Source organism: Lampetra fluviatilis, chromosome 10 (genome assembly GCF_964198595.1).
Source record: "Lampetra fluviatilis chromosome 10, kcLamFluv1.1, whole genome shotgun sequence".
Lineage (NCBI taxonomy): Eukaryota > Metazoa > Chordata > Hyperoartia > Petromyzontiformes > Petromyzontidae > Lampetra > Lampetra fluviatilis.
The window spans coordinates 4,232,845-4,245,284 of NC_136284.1; positions in this window are offsets into that span (position 1 = coordinate 4,232,845).

Consider the following 12,440-nt stretch of genomic DNA (forward strand, 5'->3'; position numbering starts at 1 on the left):
CGGGGTTTGTAGCGCAGCGTAGCGCTAACCGCTCCCACTGCCGCCCCCTGGTTACATACACACACAGACAGACACACGCACACAGACAGACACACACACAGACAGACACACGCACACACACAGACAAACAGACAGACACATACACAGACAGAGACACACACAGATACACAGACACACACACACACAGACAGACACACAGGCACACACACACACAGGCACACACACACACAGGCACACACACAGACAAACACAGACAGACACACATACAGACAGACACACACACAGACAGACACACACAGACACACAGGCAGACACACATACAGACACACACATACATACACACACAGACACACACAGACAGAAACACACACAAAGACACACACACAGGCACAGGCACAGACAGGCACACACACAGAGACAGACACACAGACACACACACAGACACACACAGACACACACACACACAGAGACAGACACACAGACAGACACACACACACAGACACACAGACACACACACAGACACACACAGACACACACAGACAGACACACAGATACACACAGACAGACACACACAGACACACACACAGACACACACACAGAGACAGACACACACACAGACACACAGACACACACACAGACACACACAGACAGACACACACAGGCACACACACAGAGACAGACACACAGACAGACACACACACAGACACACAGACACAACAACAACAACAACCGCCATTCGCCACTAAGTGGCGGTGACGTCACGACAGACACACACAGACAGACACACAGACAGACACACACACGTCAATGCGCATACAAATAGACGAGCGCATATACCGCGTGTGTATGGTAGTTTCATAATTAGAAATGTAACATTACAACTTGCCGCGTTGAACACGGCAGGCATAAGTAAATAAGATATATATAAGCACGCCCTGCGCGTGCGGTTCTTTATATTGGATTAATTTTTGTTCCATACGGCAATCCAACAAAGGGACGATTTCAACAACCCTCGGACGTATGTACATTGCTGTTGCATGCGTACGCATTCAGCGGCGCGTTCAAAGATAGCCTCTGGATGTGTTTAATATCTCGGCGTATGCCTGTGTGGGGGGAAGCCGCATAACACGAACAATTATTCGAACAGGTGTAGTCGGATGTCAAGGTGCGAGACGGGCATAGGCCCCCCCTTTCTCACCTTACAGATACGCGCATCCACGTGCAATAAATATATGTCATAACGCACGCACGTGTGTAAACATAAGCGAGTTCAAACTACATCGGTGCACAATGCAAGGTTATTGAGCAAATACCATGGACAGAGCTAAATGGAAGGGAGGCCGTCACCGCCAAAGTCTCTGAGACGGGAGATGTCACGTGGATGAAGACAGAGAGAGAGGGGGGCGGGGGGATACAATACGTGAGCGTACGAAGGTCACCCAATGTCATCACAGGACACGCGTGCACACGTATGGAGACATCTGCACGCGCGGAGAGTGCGCGCAGACGCATTTGTGCGTGCACGCATGAACCGCGCTCACACCGCACGGCTTAGGTTCAAGGGACCAAAAGGAGTGGGGGAGGGGCTGCCCCCCCCAGCCCCCCCCGCCCCCCACCGCGCCTAATTTGTGTCTCGTCTTGTTTACCTAAACACAATCGTCGCCTGAATTATTCACAGCTTTGCAGGTTTAATTAGCGAAGAGCAACGCGCGCGTGAATCGCTTTGCAGGACAAAGATGACGCAGGGATGTTGCCAGGCATGGGCAGCGACTCGATCAGCTGAGCAGGCAGAAGCCGCGGTGAACAAGTCTCGAGTAGCCAGTCCCTTGCACGCTCGAGAGCTCGGTGGTGAGCGTGCGGTGTGGTGAGAAGACCACGCCTACTCGCCTCCACCAACCCGCCCCCCTCGCCCCTGACACCACCACCAACACCACCACCACCACCACCTTTCTCACCCTCTACCACCACCATGACACCGGGACCACCATCAGGCACCGTCACCCTCTCGCCACCCCTACCCCACACACCACCACCACCACCTTCCTCGCCAGAGCCGTCCCTAGGGTACACGGCGAATTGGGGCGACCGCCCTGGGCCCCGCGCTTGGGGGGAGGACGCTCATCTTCGTCACGGTTTCAGATGTAATACTTCCGATTCAGTTTGAAGGTGTCGGAAGGGGGGGGCACACACAGAGGGATTTTCCTCGAACCCCCCCCCCCCCACCCGTTCCTCACACTCCCCACATCTCTATCACCACCACCGCCACGATAAGACACCTTCCTCCCCCCCTCTCCTCCCCGCCGTACGCGTCGCGTTACCGCCGCTCACTCCGCAAAAACGGGGACCCAACCCAATTCTGCCGCAGTCTTTCGGGGCGCGGCTCTCGACACCGCCGAGGGATCGCCTCGATCCGATCCGATCCCGCAGACGGCGGATGATCGCATCCCAGCGCTGCTGGCTGGCGGAGCCGCTTTGTCGCGGCTGTGGCGAGCGACGTCGCTCGCCCGCCCCCCGTGTCGCCGTGAAACGCAGCGGGGTCTTTTTGTTCTCTCTATATACTCGTCTCGGCGAGAACGCGCAAACCAATTCCCTTTCGTAAAACGCAAGGCACGTACACTGCACACGCATGTGCAAACAAAAGACGCATGGGCATGTGTGTGCACACGCGTGTATATTACACTATACACATGCATGCACATATACTTGCTCATGTACACACCTACATGCACACATACATATACACATGCGGACACATGCATGCGTACACACACGCACACGCGCAAGGACACACACATATATACACATGCAGGGACACATACATACACAAACATGCATGCACACACGTGCACGTATGCATACACACAGACAAAGATCCCCCCTCTCACATATAGCCTGCACAGGCTGTTGGGGCAAGTGCTGTCAGCGAGCACCTTTAAATACACGTATAGAAAGCACGTATCCACACTCAAACACGCGTGCACTTTGTGTGCTGGTTGTGACGCGCGTTTAGCGCGGCGAAATGCATCGCGCGCGGCTCTCCTCCGACACTGACAGCCTCGTGTCGCCTTCACAGCGCAGCGATCCGTGCACTTCAGTCGCATTGCAGTGGCTCCTCGAATTAATTAGCAGCAGCATCAGCATCAGCAGCAGCATCAGCAGCAGCAGCAGCAGCATCAGCAGCAGCATCAGCAGCAGCAGCAGCCGAAGCAGGGGGACAGACAGCGGCAAGACGGCACAGCCAAAGAGCACGGGCTCCCGGCCGCTTTATACAACGTCTTAAAAAATAAATGCATCTCAATAACAACCGTGGTGGGTGTTTCACGCGAGCTCCCGTGCCCTTGGTTTCTTTGGCGAACGCAAAAAAGAAGAGTTCAGTTCACGCGCAACCAACAAAACCTCCGCACTCACGGCGACACAACTCACATCCGCGAGACACCCACAGAGCCACCACCACCACCACCCCCACCCAAACAACACCGCACCGCGCAAAAGACCACCACCACCACCACCACCGCGACAGCAGCCGGCTGCCGCCTATACCACTTAGCCCCGAGCTGGTATGGCCGCCAACACACACGCGCACACAGAATAACCCGCAAAAAGCCAGCAGCAGCAGCGGCGGCGGCGGCGATGGCAGCAGACGTCTCGGCAAACCACAGCGCGCGCGGGAGTCCGTGCGTCCTCTTACCCGCAATCCTCGTGGCAGACATTCGCTCCGGAGGGGGAGGCAAAAGGGCCCCCTCGGTTGGCGCCTTGAACCTGGAAACGTTTACGAGCTCCGCAGCAGGAACCCGTGGCTGGCTGTTGTTGAACATCCCAAAAGGCCTTGGCTGGGATTTCTCAGCTCGGATAAACGCACGCGCGCGCACTGAGCGCACGTGTGTAACACACAAACACACACACGTGTGTAACACACGTGAGTGTGTGTGTGTGTGTAACACGCGGTTCCTCGCAGTTTCCCTCTCGTCTCGAGTCGCGACCGGCTTGCGGCGCGACCGAGATGCGTGTCGCAGGTGTGAAAACGTGTTTTTCCTACTGCCTCGTTTCCGCTTATATATTCTATGCGAGATGGCTTTATCAGAGCGCGTGTTAGCCCTTCATTAGACTGATGAAATTGGCGCAGTCGAGAACTTGTACAGCATTCAAAATTGTGGGCAATTTGGAAAAATGCAGATAATTACAAATAGCGGACAATCTTCTCGTCGACGTCAGCTCTCAAATAGCGATAATTATCAGACATTAAAGGTATTTAGCCGCGCACAAAGGCATATCATTTATCATTTTTTAACAGTTTGCTGGGAAATGACAGATTTTTGCAACTCAACTGAGAATCCCCCCCCCAACCCATCCCGTTTTTGCCCATCCAATACAGTGGCACAAATACAGAACGCAAAATAATGCTAATGTTTTGAATGTTCGCTGCTTGATGCGCATCGTAACTAAAGGGCTCCCACAGCTCGTGCTACACATTCTCTCTCTCTCTCAGTGTGGGTGCCCTCAAACACGGGGGAGCCACCTTTAACCCCGTACAGGTCACGCCACAAAAAAAATAGAAGGGCAATGATGACGATTGTGCATTTTTTGTTTTTTTTTTACAAATATATTACATTCGTATGAAATATATTCACGTCCCGTTTTTGGTTACGGGGTTGGGTTTTTTTTTTCACGTTAAACAATAGTGCAGTGTGAAGAGGGCGGCGCGCATGAGGATTGCTCGCGAGGCGCGTGCCACGGTTGAGCCTCTTGCAAAAAGCCCCCCACGTTATCGACCGCGAGACATCGTGTAGCAATTAACCTGCAATTTGACAGAGCGAGCAATGCCCAGCATGTGTGTGCCCCTGCGTGCGCGCGCGCGTGTGTTCGTGTGTGTGTGTGCGCGTGTGTGTTCGTGTGTGTGTGTGTGCGCGTGTGTGTGTGCGTGTGTGTGTGTTTATGTGCGTCGACTCAGCCTCAAAAGAGACAAAGGCGACCGGGCGTGATGCTGGCCACCCACCCCCTCGTGTGCCGTGCTACTCGCTAACAGCACTTGCTTCTAGAGTCTGTTAAAGCTATGCGGGGGATCTTTGTCTTTGTGTGTATGTGCGCATGCGCGCGTGTGCGTGCGTATGCATGTGCGTGCGTGTGTGCTTGAGCGTGCGTATGTGTGTGCATGCGGGTGCGTATGTGTGTGCATGCGTGTGTAATTCCGTGTGTGGTTGCGCATGTCTTTGTGCGTGCGTATGCGTGCGTGTGCATGCGTGTTTGGTTGCGTGTGTGTATGCACGAGCGTGTTGGTGCATGCGTGAATAAGTGTTGGCGTGCACGTGTAAGCGTGTGGACGTACGTAATGGGCCACACGCATGCGTTTGTGTACGTTCGTAAGTGTGCACGCATAGTGCAATATATAATCATGTCTAAGCGTGCGTGCGTGTGTGCCTGCGTGCACAAGTGGGCATGCACGTACGGTGCAATGTATACGCACGTACATGTCACCGTGCCTGCAATCCATGTCACCGTGCCTGCAAAGCGTGTGCGTGGGTTTGTGCATTTGCATGCCTTCCTGCGCGCGTGTATGCGCGTGTGTGTGTCGAGTGTGCGTGTGCAAAGTAGATCTCTCCGTTCCGCGCACATAGAACGAATTGAGTAGCATGCGGTCCGTGCGTAATTGCCGTCTGCACATCAGTGCAGGAATGTCTTCCGTTCCACGCAGGGAGAGAAGGGGATGAATGCGCGCTCTGCTTCGCCTGGCCGCTTCCCGCGAGGAAGGCTGCACGATTTGTCACTCCGGTAATTACACACGGGTTTCCTTTGACCGGGCTCTTTTGCTCGCTGAGATGCACGGCAGATCTCCCAGCAAACTCATGCGTAGACCTTGAGATTAACATTGATTTCTCATCCCCCCCCCCGCCCGCTCCTCCCAGAAAAAAAATCTTACTGGTACCAGTCCTGGGTGACCAATGCTATAACAATGATTTTCTGAAAGAATGTCATCTCTAGATCACAACGCTACGTGATAGCAAAGTCACGGTGGTAGCTGTTTATGAGAGAGAGAGAGAGAAAAACATATCGTGACGGGAGCTTGTCGTATTATAATCGTTCAAGAATTTGCATACCTACACGGTCTCACCCAAAGTAACCCAATTACGAATCGTGTCGCCAGTATGTTTGGCAGACAAATGTTGTTTTGGAAAAAAAAACAATTGTGACGGGAAACATTTGTATAATATTCAAGTCAATATGAAGTGTGTCCATAAAACAGGCAGAATGGATACTGCGCGTCTTACCCATGATGGGCACGAGAGGCATTTGCCACCCTAAGTGGTACCGACCCAACCCCGTTTCGCTGTTTGTGCTAACACCACGGCCTGCGACGCTCACACCCACAGTTAAATGTCACAGAAAGCCCAGAAGGTGCAAACCAACTGCCCTAGATGGAGGCCCTCTCTGGGGGGGTATTTCGGCCCTACTCTTCGACGCTGTCCAAAATAAGGGAGCACCCACAAAATTTACCCCACCACACGTGACCTGCCGCTCGACTAAATGTGCCGTATCCACGCATACTCCATACAAATCTTGCCAGCCCAGCCAAAGCAAAAGCAATACCGAACACAAAATCAGTAAGCGTTGCCGTAGAGCATTATGGGAACGGGAGAGAGAAGGGGGGTGGGGCTCCGGGGGGGGAGGGGTGGGGGTGATCAAAGAAGGGCTGAGACATTGCTGCCACAGTCCCCTCGTAATGACCTCGGCAATCAGTCAGTGATGACGAGACAGGGCAGGGGGAGGGAGGGATTAAATGTTATATTTCATGTTTTTATTTTTTTAAAGGCCATAAAAGCTAAACATGTAATAACTAAAATGATGAACAAAGCAAAGTGTCGAATAACCGAGCATTTTTGGTACATTTATTCTGATCGAAAAAAAAGGAGGGAGGCAGGGAGAGAGGCTCCACCTTGGTGCCTGAACCTCATGCGGAAGGGATCGGTGGACACTGTTGGGGGTGCACGATCACAGCCCCTGTCAGGCCAACGGCAGTTGCATTCCATAATGATCATCTCGATTGATGGAACTTAGTTACCAATAATGATTGTTGCAAGTCAATAGTTTGTTTTTTTAGGAGGTAAGAGGACATTAAGTATGTTGTTGAAAGATTGGCATTCTACGACACTGTACCAGTGATTTATTTCTCAAAGAATATTGTTGTGTGGTGGGGGTGGGGGGGGAGGAGGATATTTTCCGGAGTTCAGATCCGGAAAGCTACGGCTGAAATTGAGCCCTACCTTGGGCGCAGTGGTGCTGTGGGGGCTTACCAAAGCGTACCGTCGTCTGCAAGGTGCACGTTAAAGACACCACGAGCTGGCAGCTTTCCAAACAGGAGTCCGTCACATTCCACTGCCAAAGCCCACATTTATCAACAAGCAAAACAATAACTCACAATCAGTACATTAATACTAACATAATTCGATTAAAGCTGTCTTTTTTATATGGCAATCTAAAGAATCATCAACATCATCCCATTGCTCCGTCGCGGTTCCCGTCTGGCCGAACTGCCACAAGGGAAAACTTGTCTTGCGTTCAAATGAAGCAGAAACACATCTTTAAACACACGTCCAGTGTGGGGGGATCATGGAAATATCTTCCCGAAGTGGGGAGTGGGGGGGGGAGATTAGTAGGCGGAGAATGGTAAAGAACTGAAATCACGGAAGAGCTGAGATGATATGACGGGCTGATGGTGCGTCGTTGGCCGTGGTGCAGAGTGGGTTGACGAGGTCTTCCTGGCTGCAGGTGATGTGAGTGTAATCGACGTGTCAGTGGAAGGAAAAAAAACGAGCTCGCGCGTAACTGACCCCTTAAAAATGATTTAGTTAAAGATTAAAGGATGAAATCAAACAAGAACGTGCAAGGTTCAGACCTCCTTGGGTTCGCGAGCGATCCCACCCCGAGGTCCATCATCATCATCGTCAGCAGCCGTGGTCTATCCACTGCTGGACGACAAAGGCTTCCTCCAAGCCGTCTACATCTGTCAAATGACATCTCCCCTCCCATGAAGTTTCCTGAAGGTCACGCATCTCACGAAACCTCCTCGTCGCCTGTATTCCCCAACGCCCTCTGCTTGCTCTCTCGTGTCTATGTTCCCCGCCTCCACCGACCCGCAGTGACACCGGCGTGGTGAAGTATGGTCAGATAACCCCCACCACTCCCCCCCCCCCGACTCGCACAGCGTCGAAGATGGCATCTCATCTCATCCAGCTGTGGATCCACTAAAGAGACGTTGTACGCGGATGAGTCGACGGCCCGTTCAACCCCCCCCTCCACCTCCTCACACCCCCCGATGGGTCCCGTGCCCACCATCTGTGGTAACGGTGAGGAAATGTCAGGCTCACGATGACGTCCGCAGTGGAAACGTCTCATTTGGTAAATAGATCCCTGCTGTGCACCGACATGTCGCGAGTTTTTCATTTTGCCAGCCACCTTGGCTGTATTAAACAAAATGCAGAAAAAAAAGAAAATCTCAACACATTTAAATGTAAATAAATAAGGATGCAACAGACGACTTTCCGGTAATGACCATTCTTCGTGTATCCAAGAGTACGCAGTATTTTAGACTTTTACTTTGAAGATGAAAATGTTAGTTTATTGTGCCACTTTTGTAATACATACAAAAAAGACAAAGCTCCCCCCGTAGAGCCTCCACCGACTGTTGGGGCAAGTGCTGTTAGCAAGCGCCTATGAAAGCCGGAACGGGACACGAAGCGGTGGGTGGCCAGCACCACGCCCGGCCGCCTTTGTCTCCATAGTAGTGATGGTTACACACGTACCCATTTGAGGCTGAGTCGACCTAGGGAGGCCCAGGACCGGTTCAGATAATCGTCACCGGTGTTGGTCGTGAGCGGGAATTGAACTCGGGTCGCCGGGTTCGTAGCGCAGCGCGGCGCAAACCGCCGGACTACCGCTCCCCACTAACACGCTCACGAAACGAGCTGTGTTAGGATTAAGATGTACAAACACTGCATTCTCATTTCCCTACGTTCAGAAATCACCACAGAGACGCATCTTGCTGAGCGCCACGCGGACTGGCAGAACGCGTTGTGGTGCGCCCACGGGAAGAGAGAGAGATCCATCCTCCACGTTTCGTGCCTCTTTGCATCCCTGGCGGAATCTCGCGTTCATTCCCCATGTCGCAAGCGACGGGTGCAACAGTCCAACACGCACGCGGCTTCGCGGCGCGCAGTACAACACAGAACGACACGCGGCGCCACGGTGACTAGGAGATGTTAACTCCCTCGCCTGGTATGCGGGAGGTCGTGGGTTCGATCCCGTATATTTGGAGTGTGCATGTTCTCGCTGTGGTCGCGTGGGATTTTCTCCAGGTCCTCTGGTGTTTTCCCTCCACATTTAGAACCAATTATGCGTTTAGAGTATTTGGCTGCAATACATTTCCACGTGATAAGCCACTTCGTTGAGATATCATTTGTGGCCAGGTTGTTTTTGAAAAAGAGCTACCTACATAGGTCAGTGAGCCTTACCTGGTAGAATAAATAATATCTCTTTTAAAAACTCCTTAAATAGCAGCCGGAAGGGTCCGAAACGGACCCTGTTTCAGAAATGTATATTGGCACTCATCCGCATCCATCTCGCTGTCTTATTTTTTTGTTGTGTCCCAGTTGCGTGCAACTTTTCGCTCGGGTGTGGACCCGGATGAAATCGCGAGACACGGTTATCGCCATCGTCATACTCGTCCTCGCCGTGCGAGTTGAGACCCCCCCCCCCCATTCAACAGCTGGCACGCTCGAGGATTCCTAGCGGGGGTGTATAAAGATGGGCGGCAAGGAGGAGCATGATGATGATGATGGACGTCATTGTATTCGGAAAAGGAATCGGGGAGGGAGGGGGGGCAGGTATTGGTGCTGCCCCCCAAAAACAATTAAGATTCTGACCCTGGTATGTAACTGTGCATCTTCTAACCTATAAATGTCATTGTTTGTCTGTGTGTTTGTCTCTGTGTGTGCACTGCCACTGAATTAATAATCGTAATATTGTCGCTAACGCCACGTGACGTGTGTCGCGAGAGCTCGACGAATGGGCTCTAAATAATTCACAGTCGTCTGCTACTCTACTGCTGGATGAATGCCTATCCCGCCTCGGGTCGCGTACAGGGATCGTTTGACCACGCTGGCCGGTCTACGGGGTTCGTGAAGGAAGGCGGGAGCTGGGATCGGTTCAGATATCACGTGGCGATGATGGTAGTCAGTGGTCGGGAGTCGAACTTAGGTGGCCCTGCTCGTAGCGCAATGGTAGCGCACTGCGTCACAGTTTCACGATAAAGTCGATAAATGTATGAACTTAACACCTCAATACAGGTCCTCTTTGGGAAGCGACATTTGATTGAAAATTTACACTATATATACTAGATATACATTATATATACACGATGTACACACGATATATATGAACCAAATCAGTGACGATGCTGCGTTGTCGGTGGTGCACAAGCAGAATCAATAAAAAAAAAACACTTCCTGAAAATAATAAATAATCTGCGACGTTTCGGGCAACAGCCCTTCTTCTGCTATATTTGAAGGCAGTGTTGTTGACACACACACACAAATATATATATAACCAAGTAGGTGAGTGCCCATTGAGACAAATGTATATTTTGCGAGGCAGACTCTGAAACAAATGTAGAGGTTCAAAACTATTTGAGTGGAGCACAATAAAAAAAACGTCCGGGCATCGCGGGATTATTGTGTTGAACATTAATTTACGGCACCACACCACTGGCATAGTTGCATCATTTACAGAGTGCCATGGGGGGGGGGGAGGTGGCCGGCTGTACCTTTCACCACACGGGGTTAGTCCCTGCGGGTGAGGTGGCATGGGGAACGCACTATTCACATTTCAGGTGGGCTTTCGTCCAGTAATGGATTGATCGTGGTCGCTAATGCACGTATATATGAAAACATTGGCGTGGTTTTTTTTGGGGGGTGTTTTTTAAACCGTGGCCGTATTTTTTGATATGCGCGCCATTGCGTTAGCTGGGGGGTAATACGCGAGTGAGAGTAAATAAATAAATAAACGCGCCGTGTACACACACACATGCATGTGTGTATAACTATCAAAAGATGTACGTAATAATGCAAAAGCCATAACCACAGGCTCGCATCATGCACGCGCGTGTAGCCACTCATCAACTTGTCGGAGACACTGCAATTGTGTTTCTCGGAAAGTAGATGGGACTGTCAGCGTCTCGCGATCACAACAACAGAAAATAATAATAAATGGAACAGTAAATATTATAATAACGATAACAACGAACACGCGTTCTCTCTTTTCCGATTTACCGAAAATGAAAAACAAAACGTGGAGGATAAACTACGTCTCATTCACTTTGTACAGCCGATTGAGATGAAGGCATTTCTTCTCTCGATGGAAATATGATAACAAAATTCGTTTTAATGCGTTTATATATGGTATATAAAAAATCTACAAATAAACCGGTATTTTTGGTTTAAACGAAGTTAGAAATAAAAAAATAAAAAGTATTGACGTTTCGGTCGGCACAGCCTGCTTCATGAGCTAGAGTGCCATTGCTCATGGTTCATGAGGTCTTCCTTCATAGCAATGTTGCCATCCTACAAATGTATTTTAATATTAAATGATCATTGTTATCACCAAGCCAATGGTACAACTGTCACTTGCACCAATTGTACTTTGCTACAAAGGATGTAGATTGTGATGCATATTTTGTGCACTTTGTGACGTGTTGCTTGCCGCACGCTCCCAACGTAAAGCGACATCCTTTGTGACATCTTCTTCAGGGCCGAGCGTGATGTGTGTTGTATGTTGAGCACTGGAGTGCACGTGGCGGTATATATGGGCATGTGTGCCTATACTGTATATACACCAATGTATTGTTTCACGCATACACGCATGGCTATACATAGCATAATGTTACCACTTAGTCACACACTCACCCACACACCCACACACTCACCCACACACCCACCCACACATCCACACACTCACCCACTCACCCACACACACACTCACGGACACGCACACTACAGTCACGCACGCTCTCACAAACACGGTCGCTCACACACAAATACAAAGATCCACCGTGTAGCCTTAACAGACTGTTGGGGCAAGCGCTGTTAGCGAGCACCTACGAAGGCTGGAACGGCTCACGAGGGGGTGGGTGGCCTGCTCCACGCCCGACCGCCTTTGTCTCCCCAGTGGCGATGTTTATACACCGCACCGGGCACTCAATTGAGGCTGAGTCGACTTAGGGGAGGCTCAGGACCGGTTCAAATAATCGTCACTGGTGTTGGCCGTGAGCGAGTCGCCAGGATCGTAGCGCAGCGCCCTAACTCACATAAACACACACCCCCACACACACCTCCACACACCCCCACACACACGCACACCCCCACACACACGCACACCCCCACACACACACCCCA